Source organism: Phoca vitulina, unplaced genomic scaffold (genome assembly GCF_004348235.1).
Source record: "Phoca vitulina isolate PV1807 unplaced genomic scaffold, GSC_HSeal_1.0 scaffold10, whole genome shotgun sequence".
In the NCBI taxonomy this organism is placed as follows: domain Eukaryota; kingdom Metazoa; phylum Chordata; class Mammalia; order Carnivora; family Phocidae; genus Phoca; species Phoca vitulina.
Window position 1 is genome coordinate 300,056 of NW_022589713.1, and position 12,539 is coordinate 312,594.

The 12,539-nt window shown below is 37.0% G+C and overlaps 1 protein-coding gene across 1 annotated transcript in view; it reads right to left on the reverse strand.

Moving 5' to 3' along the window:
• Nucleotides 1-12,539, reverse strand: part of IQCJ (IQ motif containing J) — a 219,707-nt gene that overhangs the window by 99,630 nt on the left and 107,538 nt on the right. The window lies entirely within an intron of this gene.

Consider the following 12,539-nt stretch of genomic DNA (forward strand, 5'->3'; position numbering starts at 1 on the left):
GTCCACAATAACCAAACTATGGAAAGAACCAAGATGTCCATTGACAGATGAATGGATAAAGAAGATGTGGTATATATATACAATGGAATATTATGCAGCCATCAAAATGAACGAAATTTTGCCATTTGCAATGATGTGGATGGAACTGGAGGGTATTATGCTGAGCGAAATAAGTCAATCTGAGAAAGACATGTATCATATGACCTCACTGACATGAGGAATTCTTAATCTCAGGAAACAGAGGGTTGCTGGAGCGGTGGGGGTTGGGAGGAATGGGGTGGCTGGGTGATAGACACTGGGGAGGGTATGTGCTATGGTGAGCACTGTGAATTGTGTAAGACTGTTGAATCACAGACCTGTACCTGTGAAACAAATAATACATTATATGTTAATTAAAGAAGAAGGTAGTAGGAAGGGAAAAATGAAGGGGGGGAAATTGGAGGGGGAGATGAACCATGAGAGACTATGGACTCTGAGAAACAAACTGAGGGTTCTAGAGGGGAGGGGGTGGGGGGATGGGTTAGGTTGGTGGTGTGTATTAAAGAGGGCATGTATTGAATGAAGCACTGGGTGGTTTACGCAATCAATGAATCATGGAACACGACATCAAAACTAATAATGTAATGTATGGTGTTAACATAACATAATAAAAAAGTATATTACTAAAATTAATTTCACCTTTTCTTTTTTTTATTATGTTCAATTTCCAACATACAGTACATCATTAGTTTTTGATGGAGTATTCAATGATTCATTAGTTTCTCATTACACCCAGTGCTCATCACAGCACATGCCCTCTTTAATACCCATCAGCTGGTTATCCCATCTCCCCACCCCCTCCCTTCTGTAACCATCAATTTGTTTCCCTGAGTCTGGAGTGTCTTATGGTTTATCTCCCTCTCTGATTTCTTCCCATTCAGTTTTCCCTCCCTTACCCTAAGGTTCTCTGCGCTATTCCTTATGTTCCAAGGAAATAGAGATAATTGTTAAAACCTATTACTAGCATCTATATGCCAACAAACCAGCCAATCTGGAAGGAATGCATTCCTGGAAACTTATAAACTACCAAGACTGAAACAGGAAGAAATAGATAATCTGAACAGATCAATAACCAGCAAGGAAATTGAAGCAGTAATCAAAAACCTCCCAAAACACAAGAGTCCAGGGCCAGGTGGCTTCCCAGGGGAATTCTACCAAACATTTAAAGAAGAATTAATACCTATTCTACTGAAGCTGTTTCAAAAAACAGAAATGGAAGGAAAACTTCCAAACTCATTCTATGAGGCCAGAATTACCCTGATCCCAAAACCAGACAAAGACCCCATCCATCAAAATGGAGAATTACAGACCAATATCCCTGATGAACATGGATGCCAAAATTCTCAACAAGATCCTAGCCAATAGGATCCAACGGTACATTCAAAGGATTATTCACCACGACCAGGTGGGATTTATTCCTGGGATGCAAGGGTGGTTCAACATTCACAAATCAATCAATGTGATAGAACACATTAGCAAAAGAAGAGAAAAGAATCATACGATCCTCTCGACTGATGCAAAAAAAGCATTTGAAAAAATGCAGCATCCTTTCCTGATTAAAACTCTTCTAAGTATAGGAATAGAGGGAACATACCTCAATATCATAAAACCATCTATGAAAAGCCCACAGCAAATATCATTCTCAATGGGGAAAAACTGAGAGCTTTTCCCTTAAGGTCAGGAACACAACAGGGATGCCCACTCTCACTGTTGTTCAACATAGTACTAGAAGTCCTAGCCTCAGCAATCAGACAACAGAAAGAAATAAAAGGCATCTAAATTGGCAAAGAAACAAACTCTCTCTCTTCACAGATGACATGATACTTTTTGTGGAAAACCCAAAAGACTCACCCCCAAATTACTAGAACTCTTACAGCAATTCAGCAACGTGCAGGATATAAAATCAGTGCACAGAAATCAGTTGCATTCCTATACACTAACAATGTAACTGAAGAAAGAGAAATTAAGGAATCAATACCATTTACAATAGCACCAAAAACCATGAAATACTTAGGAATAAACCTAACGAAAGAGGTAAAGGATCTGTACTCTGAAAACTATGGAACACTTATGAAAGAAATTGAGGAAGACACAAAGAGATGGAAAAACATCCCATGGTCATGGATTAGAAGAATAAACAAATGTCTATGAAATGTCTGTGCTGCCCAGAGCAATCTACACTTTCAATGCAATCCCTATCAAAATAACACCAGAATTTTTCACAGAGCTGGGACAAATAATCCTAAAATTGGTATGGAACCAGAAAAGACCCTAATCGCCAGGGGAATGTTGAAAAAGAAAACCAAAGCTGATGGCATCAGAATTCTGGACTTCAAGCTATATTACAAAGCTGTCATCATCAAGACAGCATGTTCCTGGCACAAAAACAGACACATAGATCAATGGAACAGAATAGAGAACCCAGAAATGGACCCTCAACTCTATGGGCAACTAATCTTCGACAAAGCAGGAAATAATATCCAATGGAAAAAAGACAATCTCTTCAATAAATGGTGCTGGGAAAATTGGACAGTCGCATGCAAAAGAATGAAACTGGACCATTTCCTTATACCATACACAAAGATAAACTCAAAATGGATGAAAGACCTCAATGTGAGACAGGAATCCATCAAAATCCTAGAGGAGAACACAGGCAGCAACCTCTTTGATCTTGGCTGCAGCAACTTCTTGCAACACACGTCTCTAAAGGCAAGGGAAACAAAAGCAAAAATGAACTTTTGGGACTTCATCAAGATAAAGAGCTTCTGCACAGCAAAGGAATAGTCAACAAAACTAAGAGGCAACTCACGGAATGGGAGAAGATATTTGCAAATGACATTACAGATGAAGGCCAGTATCCAAGATCTATAAAGAACTTCTCAAACTCAACACCCAAAAAACAAAAAATCCAGTCAAGAAATGGGCAGAAGACATGAACAGACATTTCTCCAAAGAAGATATAGAAATGGCTAACAAACACATGAAAAAATGTTCAACATCACTAGCCATCAGGGAAATACAAATCAAAACCACAATGAGATACCACCTTACACCAGTTAGAATGGCAAAAATTAACAAGACCGGGAACAACAAATGTTGGCAAGGATGTGGAAAAAGGGGAACCCTCTTACACTGTTGGTGAGAATACAGCCACTCTGGAAAACAGTATGGAGGTTCCTCAAGAAGTTAAAAATAGATCTACCTTATGACCCAGCAATTGCACTACTAGATACAGATGTAGTGAATATAAGGGGTACATGCACCTCAATGTTTATAGCAGCAATGTCCACAATAGCCAAACTGTGGAAGGAGCTGAGATGTCCTTCAACAGGCGAATGGATAAAAAAGATATGGTTCATATATACAATGGAATATTACTCAGCCATCAGAAAGGATGAATACCTACGATTTGCATCGACATGGATGGAACTGCAGGGGATTATGCTAAGTGAAATAAGTCAAGCAGAGAATGACAATTATCATATGGTTTCACTCATATGTGGATCGCCTTTTCTTCTCATTTGTTAATGTAGTTACTTGGGAAATTTAAATTACATATGTAATTACATATGTGGCTTGCCTTACATTTCTGTTGGGCAACACTGCTATAGAATACGGAACTATTACTATTGCTAAAGAGAGTTAAAATTTAGTCACATTTTCAACAAACATAAGGCATTTCAATATCTAGCATTACTTTTAAATAAATATATGCAATTATTAAGTGTTGTAAGATAAAGTTAGATATTTACTAATTAAATATTAACTTTTAAAAACTCATTCATTCTATATCAGTATTCTTCTAAAATGTATATGTCAATACCAAATTTTTAAAGAAAAAAATTTTTAAATGAAATACACAATAAAAACCAAAATAGTAAAAATAAAATTAAATAAAATTAAATTAAAAATTCAGTTCAAAGAGATTTAATGAATTGGAAGTTAGAACTGAGGAAATCCCAGATAATGCAGCTTGGGGGTTGAAATTTATGAAAGGGATAAAATTTATGAAAGGCATGAAAATTATGAAAGAGAATTAAGAGATGTGGAGGATTCACTGAGAAGTTTTAAGGTATGTCTAATAGAATTTTCAGAAGGAGGTAATTGCTAAGAATCTTCCAGTACTAGAGAAAAACATGAGCTGTTAGATGGAAAAGATCACATAATACACAAGCAGAATAGATACAGTTTAAATTCGCATCCACATAAACTGTAGTAAAATGGAAAAATATCAAGGAAAAAGAGCTATGAACAGAGAAGAAAGGTTGCCCAGGTTGCTGAGAGTTCATCAGCAACAAAAGAGGCAAAAGACAATGGAGAGTATCTCCAAAGTATGGTAGGAAAGTTTAGAATTCTTTACCCTAATTAATTTGAGACTGGAAATACTGATATTTTCAGGTGCATAAGAATTATTACACACAGATATCTGAAAGAAGGGATGTATTTGAACAAGAAGAGAAATTATCCTGGAATGTCAGAGTGAAATAAAAGGGACAACAGTCAGCAAAAAAGTTGGTAAAATTTGTTTACAGATTGAAATATGTTTCTATTATAAATAATAATATAATAGAAAATGTACCTTCCAAAAAAGGATACAGAAAACCCTTGGGTTAAACATATAAAAATCACCCTGTGTTCCAAGGACACCTCACTTCTGAACACTGTTAATGTCAATAGCTTAGAAAAGAAACTATAAAAAAACAAGTATAATTTAAAAAGAAAAACTTAGCATTAAGAAATACTTAAAGACCAAACATGGAATACAATAATTTTTGCCAATTTGAGTTCTGTGTGCTATCCTAAGGGCTATCCACAGTCTAGCCCTAAAGATAGGAGGGGTGTTTATGGCTGGTGATCTAGTCTTAATAAGATCTGCAAAGCAAGATTGCCCTAAGACATATACATCTGAGCTCTATTTTAATTATAGTGAGCAATCTCCTGAAATTATATTCCCAGTCATAGGATTTGACATGTTATACATTGTCTTATACGGTGACTTAGAAAAATAACTCTCAACTCCTCTGGTGAACCAGCATAGTACCAAAGAGCATAATTGGAGTTTCTTACAAATCCTTTAGATATTACAGGCATAATGAATAGAGATGAGTTTCATTTGAATGCCTTATTAATTATCATAAAAAGGAAACATCAACATGCCCCCTGCCTCTTTCTTTGGCTGCTCTCTGCCTAATAGGAACATTTCAGTTTTCTGTGTCACCTCTGAGGTAATTAACATCACTCAGAGAATATCTGAACAGGAGCTGTAGGAGACAGAGCACGTGCTATCACTTAGGAAAAGTTGCAATTAGGATCTGCAGGCAAATGAGAAATTCTTAGAAATTTTACTTCAAACCAGGATAAAACCACGTTATCATGAAGAAAAGTGGTAATGAGTAATTTGATGCCAAATATAAAAATGTATGTATGTATAATGTAGTTATAACTATAGTTATAAAATTGATAAACACAGTCATAGAAAATTTGGAAATGAAGGAAAGAAAAAAATCCAATCATCTTGACATGACATTTACTGTTTTGGTTTATATCCTTCTGATATTTTCTTCCTGTCTTACTTTTTCATGGCTGTAATCATAAGCATTTATACATTTTTATGGGGATTTAAATCATGACACTTTTCCATGTTGCCAACTTTCACAGCTATCATTTTTAATGACTATTCCATTATGGAAATATACCATGATTTATTAAACCAATCACCTACTTTTGGACATTTTTAGCTATATAATATTTTGACCATTATAAAAAGCAGTTCTGTGAACATCAAGCTTATAGCCATTTTCCATATCTAGTCTATTTTCTTAGGATAGATTTCCCCAAAGTGGAATTACCAGACCAACAGGGATGAAGGTGTTTATGATTCTTAATACATATTGCTACAATACTTTCCAAAAATGCTGTAATTTTCAGTGACACTAGTGGAAGTGTTATGGTTCAGTTGGGCAGCACAGATCATGAGGGTCTAAACTTTGAAGCAATGTCTCTCAATGGATGGTCCATGGACTAGCAACATGACCATCACCTGGGAATTTGTTAGAAATGCAGGTTCCCTGGCCAGCCACAGACATACTGAATCAGAAACTGTGGAAATGGGGTCCAACAATCTGCTTCAAAAAGCCCTCCAGGCAACTCTGATGCACACCCAACTCTGAGAATTACTGGATTAAAAGCATTGGCCTTCACCTTTAGCTGAACGTAAGAATCACCTGTGGAGCTTCTAAAACCTACTGAAGCCTGGGACACATTCCCAGAAGTTCTGATTTATTTGTCTGGTATACGTACATACATATATACATACATACATACAAATCATCAGACCCTACCCCAGAATCCTTGGGATGGGGTCCAGGAGTCTGTGTTTAATAAGCCCTCTAGGTGATGCTAATAGACGTTAAAGTTTAAGAACCACTTGTCTAATGGTCTGTTTGGAAAAGAAGTGTCCAGTGGCTCTGGTGCACAAATGCCTATACAACTATGTGTGCATGTGCAAATATATGTTCATGGCTGGAATCTTAGCATTTATACATTTTCTATTTGGATTTAAATCACAACACTTTTCCATGTTGCCACTTTCCACAACTATCGTTTTTAATGACTACCATTATGAAGATGTACCATTAATTTATTAAATCAATCACTTGCTCTTGGAGATATATAAATATACATATGTATATTACATATACATACACATTTTTATACATATACACACATATATAGGTACATTCGTGTATGTAATCAAACTAGAAAGTATATAAATACAAGGATATGCACAGAGATTAAGATAGAGATAGGAGTGTTGGCTAGATTCCTGAAACCAATATTACACTATATGTTAACTAACTAGAATTTAAGTAAAAACTTCAGAGAGAGGAGTTAAGATGGAGTAGTAATAGGGGTACCTTGAGCTTGCCAGCTTGCCTCATCCCTCAAACACAACTAGATAGCTTTCCTCATCTCTCAAACACAGCTAGATTAACATGCAACTATTTTGAACAACTGGGAATATGATCTGAAGATTAAGAAAATAATCTGCACAGTTAGAGGGAGAGAACATGGCAGATGTGAGGTTCGGAGCCATGAAACGCGGGAGATGAAAGCCATGGACCTCGAAGGGGAGGGAACCCTTTTTGTGAAGCAAAGTCAGGGAGAGGGAACGAGAGGGAGAGAGCACAGTGGGTAGGGATCACACAAGCCACAGTGAGGAGATCCCCTGGGTCACATTGGGAGAGATCGCTCCCCTTCCTGGAGTATATTTGGAAGAGTGTATTTTGCCTTTCCAAGGACAAAAGGCCAGCAGGGACAGAGGTGTACACAGAGGGCAGATAACCTTGTGGCAGCTTTTCGCTGTGAGCCACAGTAGACTTAAACCACCCTGTGTTCGCCAAGTGGCTGCTTTTCTGGGAGAGAACTGAGCAGAAAGCAGACACGGGCAGACAGCAGATAACCTGGCCACTGCTTTCCGCTCTCTACCACAATAGATTCAAGCCTCTGTGTGACTGCTTTTCTGGGACAGCATGGAGTAGGGGACTGAATCGCACACAAACAGCAGATAATCTAGTTGCAGCTTTTTGCTGTGCATCACAATAAACTCCAGCATCTCGGTGCACACTATGCAACTGCTTTTCTGGGATAAGACCATGCTGGGCGCGCTGCAGGCCTCTCCTCCAGAGGAGGGGAGTGGGTCCACATCTTGCCATGCCCTTCAAAATTTGGAGTTTTGAATCCCAGCCAAGGGCCAGAGATAAAATACAGCACATCTGTAGCACTGGGTGTGCCGAGGGGTAGAGAACAGACAGGTTAAAGGCAGGGAACTGAAGAAAGCCCGGGACACAGGAGATTGTTCACTTTTCTGAGAGGGTCTCCTGAACAGTGGTGACCAGGAGTTCCCCTCCCCAGGTACACGAGGGTGGAGTGACACCATATTCTTCCTCCTCTACTACCCCTCCCTGCCTCCACCCATCAGCACAGTCGGACTTCAGAGAGAAACACAGTGGCTCCAGTGGACATTGGAGGCCCCTACACTAAACCCAACCTCCTGCACCTGGCGAGGGCATCTTTACCCGGCAAGTTGGTTTGTGAGCTAGCCCAGTAGGCCGCTCCCTCAGAAGACCAACAAAGACCCCCAACATGTACCAAGTCTACTGATTAAAGAGTGCTCCAAAACGTCAGCTTCTGATGGAAATAGGACCAGGCTTGCTTCTTTTTTTTTTTTCTTAATTTTTAAAATTTTAAAATTTTTAATTTTTCCATTTTTTATTTTTTATTTATCTTGTATTATATATATTCTCTTTTGTTATATATAATATATATAATATATACGTAATATAATATATATATTTTGTTATGTGTAATGTGTGTGTGTGTGTGTATTCTCTTTTTTTTTGTTTTGTTTTGTTTGGTATCAGGCTTATAATCTTTTGTTCATTTGTTGGTTTGTTGGTTTGTTTCCTTCTCTTATTTTTCAGATCAGACTTCTTATCTTTTTTCTTTTCTTCTTTCCTTACTCTTTTTTCCTTCTTTCTTTCTTATTCTTTGGACTCAGACTTACAGGGTTTTTTTTGTTTGTGTGTTTGCATTTTTGTTCCTTTTTCTTTTCTCTTGTCTTGAATCAGGCTTTTTTTTTCTTTTCCAGGCTTATCTTAACAAACAAATCAAAGCACACCTAGTTAAAGGTCCAAACACTCCTCACTACAAGCAAGGAAGAACTCTGTAGAGGATGAACAAGTGGGAAAAAGCAGCCAAAATGCAACAGCAGAGTGTACACAGCATACACCAGAAATACTTCCTGAAGTTTTAGTTGTTGTTATTGTTGTCTTTTTTCTTTTTCTTTCTTCTTTTCTTTCCTGGACACAATGATGAGATGGAGAAATTCAATCCAAAAGAAAGAACAGGAGGTAGTACTCAACCAAGGATTTAAACAATACGGATATAAATAAGATGTCTGAACTAGAATTTAAAACAATGGTTATAAAGATACTAGCTATACTTGAAAAAAGCATAGAAGACATTAGAGAATCCCTTACTGTAGAGATAAAAGAACTAAAATCTATCCAGGCCGAAATTAAAAATGATATAATTGAGATGGTGTCCATGTGGAGGCCATAAAAACAAGGATGAATGAAACAGAAGAGTAAACCAGTGATATAAAAGATAAAATTTGAAAAATAATGAAGCTGAAAAGAAGAAGGAAAGAAAACTCTTAGATCACAAAGGTAGACTTAAGGGAACTCAGTGATTCCATAAAATGAAATAATATCCATATTATAGGAGTCCCAGAAGAAGAAGAGTGGGAAAGGGGGGCAGAACAAATTTGTTTATAATTTGTTTATTTGAACAAATTATAGCTGAGAACTTCCATAATCTGGGAAAGGAAACAGACATTCAAGTCCAAGAGGTACAAAGAACTCCCCTCAGAATCAACAAAAATAAGTCAACACCCTGACACATTATAGTGAAACTCACAAATTGCAAAGATAGGGAAAATTCTGAGAGTAGCTAGGAACAAGAGGTCCTTAACCTACAAGGGTAGACACAAAAGGCTGGAGCAGACATGTTCTCAGAGACCTGGCAGACCAGAAAGGACTTGCATGATATATTCAATGTGCTAAATGGAAAAAATATGCAGCCAAGAATATTTTATCCAGCAAGGCTCTCATTGAGAATAGAAGGAAAGATAGAGTTCCCAGGACAAACAAAAACTAAAGGATTCCATGAACACTAAACCAGCCCTGCAAGAAATATTAAAGGGGACCCTTTGAGCAGAGAGAGAGACCAAAATTAACAAAGACCAGAAAGGAACAGAGACAATCTACAGCAACAGCAACTTTACAGGAAATACAATGGCACTAAATTCATATCTTTCAATAATTACTCTGAATGTAAATGGAATAAATGCTCCAATCAAAAGACATGAGGTATCCAAATGGATAAAAAAACAAGACCCATCAATATTCTGCCTACAAGAGACTCAGTTTAGACCTAAAGACACCTGCAGATTGGAAGTGATGGGGTGGAGAACCATTTGTCATGCTAATGGATTCCAAAAGAGTCAGAGTAGCCATTCTTATATCAGACAAACTAGATTTTTAAACCAAACACAGTAATAAGAGATGAAGAAGGACACTATATCGTAATAAAGGGGTCTATCCAACAAGAAGATTTAACAATTGTAAATATTTATGCCCCTAACTTGGGAGCAGCCAAATATATAAATCAATTAATAACAAAATTAAAAAGAAACTCATTGATAATAATAAAATAACAGTAGAGGACTTTACCACCTCACTCACACAATGGACACATCATCTAAGCAGAAGATCAAAAAGGAAACAATGGCTTTGAATGACATACTGGACCAGATGGACTGAACAGATATATTCAGAGCATTTCATCCTGAAATGCAGCAGAATACACATTCTTTTTGAGTGCACATGGGACATTCTCCAGAATAGATCACATACTGGGTCACAAATCAGGACTCAACCAGTATGAAAAGATTGAGATCATACTATGCATATTTTCAGACAACAATGCTATGAAACTTGAAGTCAATGACAAGAAAAAATTTGGAAGGACCACGAATACATGGAGGTTAAAGGATATTCTACTAAAGGAAATTAAAGAATAATTTAAAAATGCATGGAAGCAAATGAAAATGAAAACACAACAGTTAAGAACCTTTGGATGCAGCAAAGGCGGTCCTAACAGGGAAGTATATAGCAATACAGGCCTTCCTCAAGAAGCAAGAAAAATCTCAAATACACAAACTAACCTTACACCTAAAGGAGCTGGGAAAAGCAGCAAATAAAGCCTAACTCCAGCAGGAGAATAGAAATAATAAAGATTAGAGCAGAAATCAATGATATAGAAATTTTTAAAAAACGCAATAGAACAGATCAATGAAACTAGGAGCTGGTTCTTTGAAAGAATTAACAAGATTGATAAAGACTTATCAAAAGAAAATTATCAAAAAGAGAAAGGACCCAAATAAATAAAATAATGAATGGAAGAGGAGAGATCACAACCAACACTGAAGAAATACAAAAAATTATAAGAGAATATTATGAGCAATTATATGCCAACAAATTAGGCAATCTCCAAGAAATGGATAAATTCCTAGAAACATATAAACTACCAAAACTAAAACAGAAAGAAATAAAATACCTGAACAGACCCATAACCAGTAAAGAAATTGAATCAGTAATCAAAAATCTCCCAACAGGAGTACAGGGCCAGATGGCTTCCCAGGGGAATTCTACCAAACATTTAAAGAAGAATTAATACCTATTCCTCTGAAGTTGTTCCAAAAAGTAGAAATGGAAGGACAACTTTGAAACTCATTCTATGAGGCCAGCATTACCTTGATCAACAAAACAGACAAAGAACCCACTAAAAAGGAGAATTACAGGCCAATTTCCCTGATGAACATGGATGTAAAAATTCTCAACAAGATACTAGCTAATAGGATCCAACACCACATTAAAAGGATTATTCACCTTGTCCAAGTGGGATTTATTCTTGGGCTTCAAGGGAGGTTCAACATGTGCAAATCAATCAACGTGATACACCATTAATAAAAGAAAGGACAAGAACCATATGATCCTCTCAAATCATGCAAAAAAATGCACTTGACAAAATACAGCCTCCTTTCCTGATAAAAACCCTCCACAATGTAGGCATAGAGGAAACATACCTCAACATCATAAAAGCCATATATGAAAGACCCACAGCAAATATCATCCTCAGTGGGGAAAAACTGAGAGCTTTTCTCCTAAGATCAGGAACAACACAGGATGTCCACTCTCACCACTGTTATAGTACTGGAAGTCCTAGCCTCAGCAATCAGACAAGAAAAGGAAATAAAAGGCATCCAAATCAGTAAAGAAGAAGTCAAACTCTCTCTCTTCGCAGATGACGTGATACTTTATGTAGAAAACCCAAAGACTCCACCAAAAAATTGCTAGATCTCATACAGGAATTCAGCAAAGTTGCAGGATATAAAATCAATGCACAGAAATCAGTTGCATTTCTATATACTAACAATGAGACAGAAGAAGGAGAAATTAAGGAATCAGTCCCATTCACAATTGCACCAAAAACCATAAGATACCTAGGAATAAACCTAATGAAAGAGGTAAAGGATCTGTACTCTGGAAACTTCAGAACACTTATGAAAGAAATTGAGGAAGATGCAAACAGATGGAAAAACATCCCATGCTCATGGATTGGAAGAATAAACATCATGAAAATGTCTATGCTGCCCAGAGCAATCTACACTTTCAATGCAATCCCTATCAAAATAACACCAGCATTTTTCACAGAGCTGGAAAAAACAATTCTAAAATTTGGATGGAACCAGAAAAGACCCCAAATAGCCAGAGGAATGTTGAAAACGAAAACCAACGCTGGTGGCATCACAATTCCGGACTTCAAGCTGTATTACAAAGCTATAATCATCAAGATGGTATGGTACTGGCACAAAA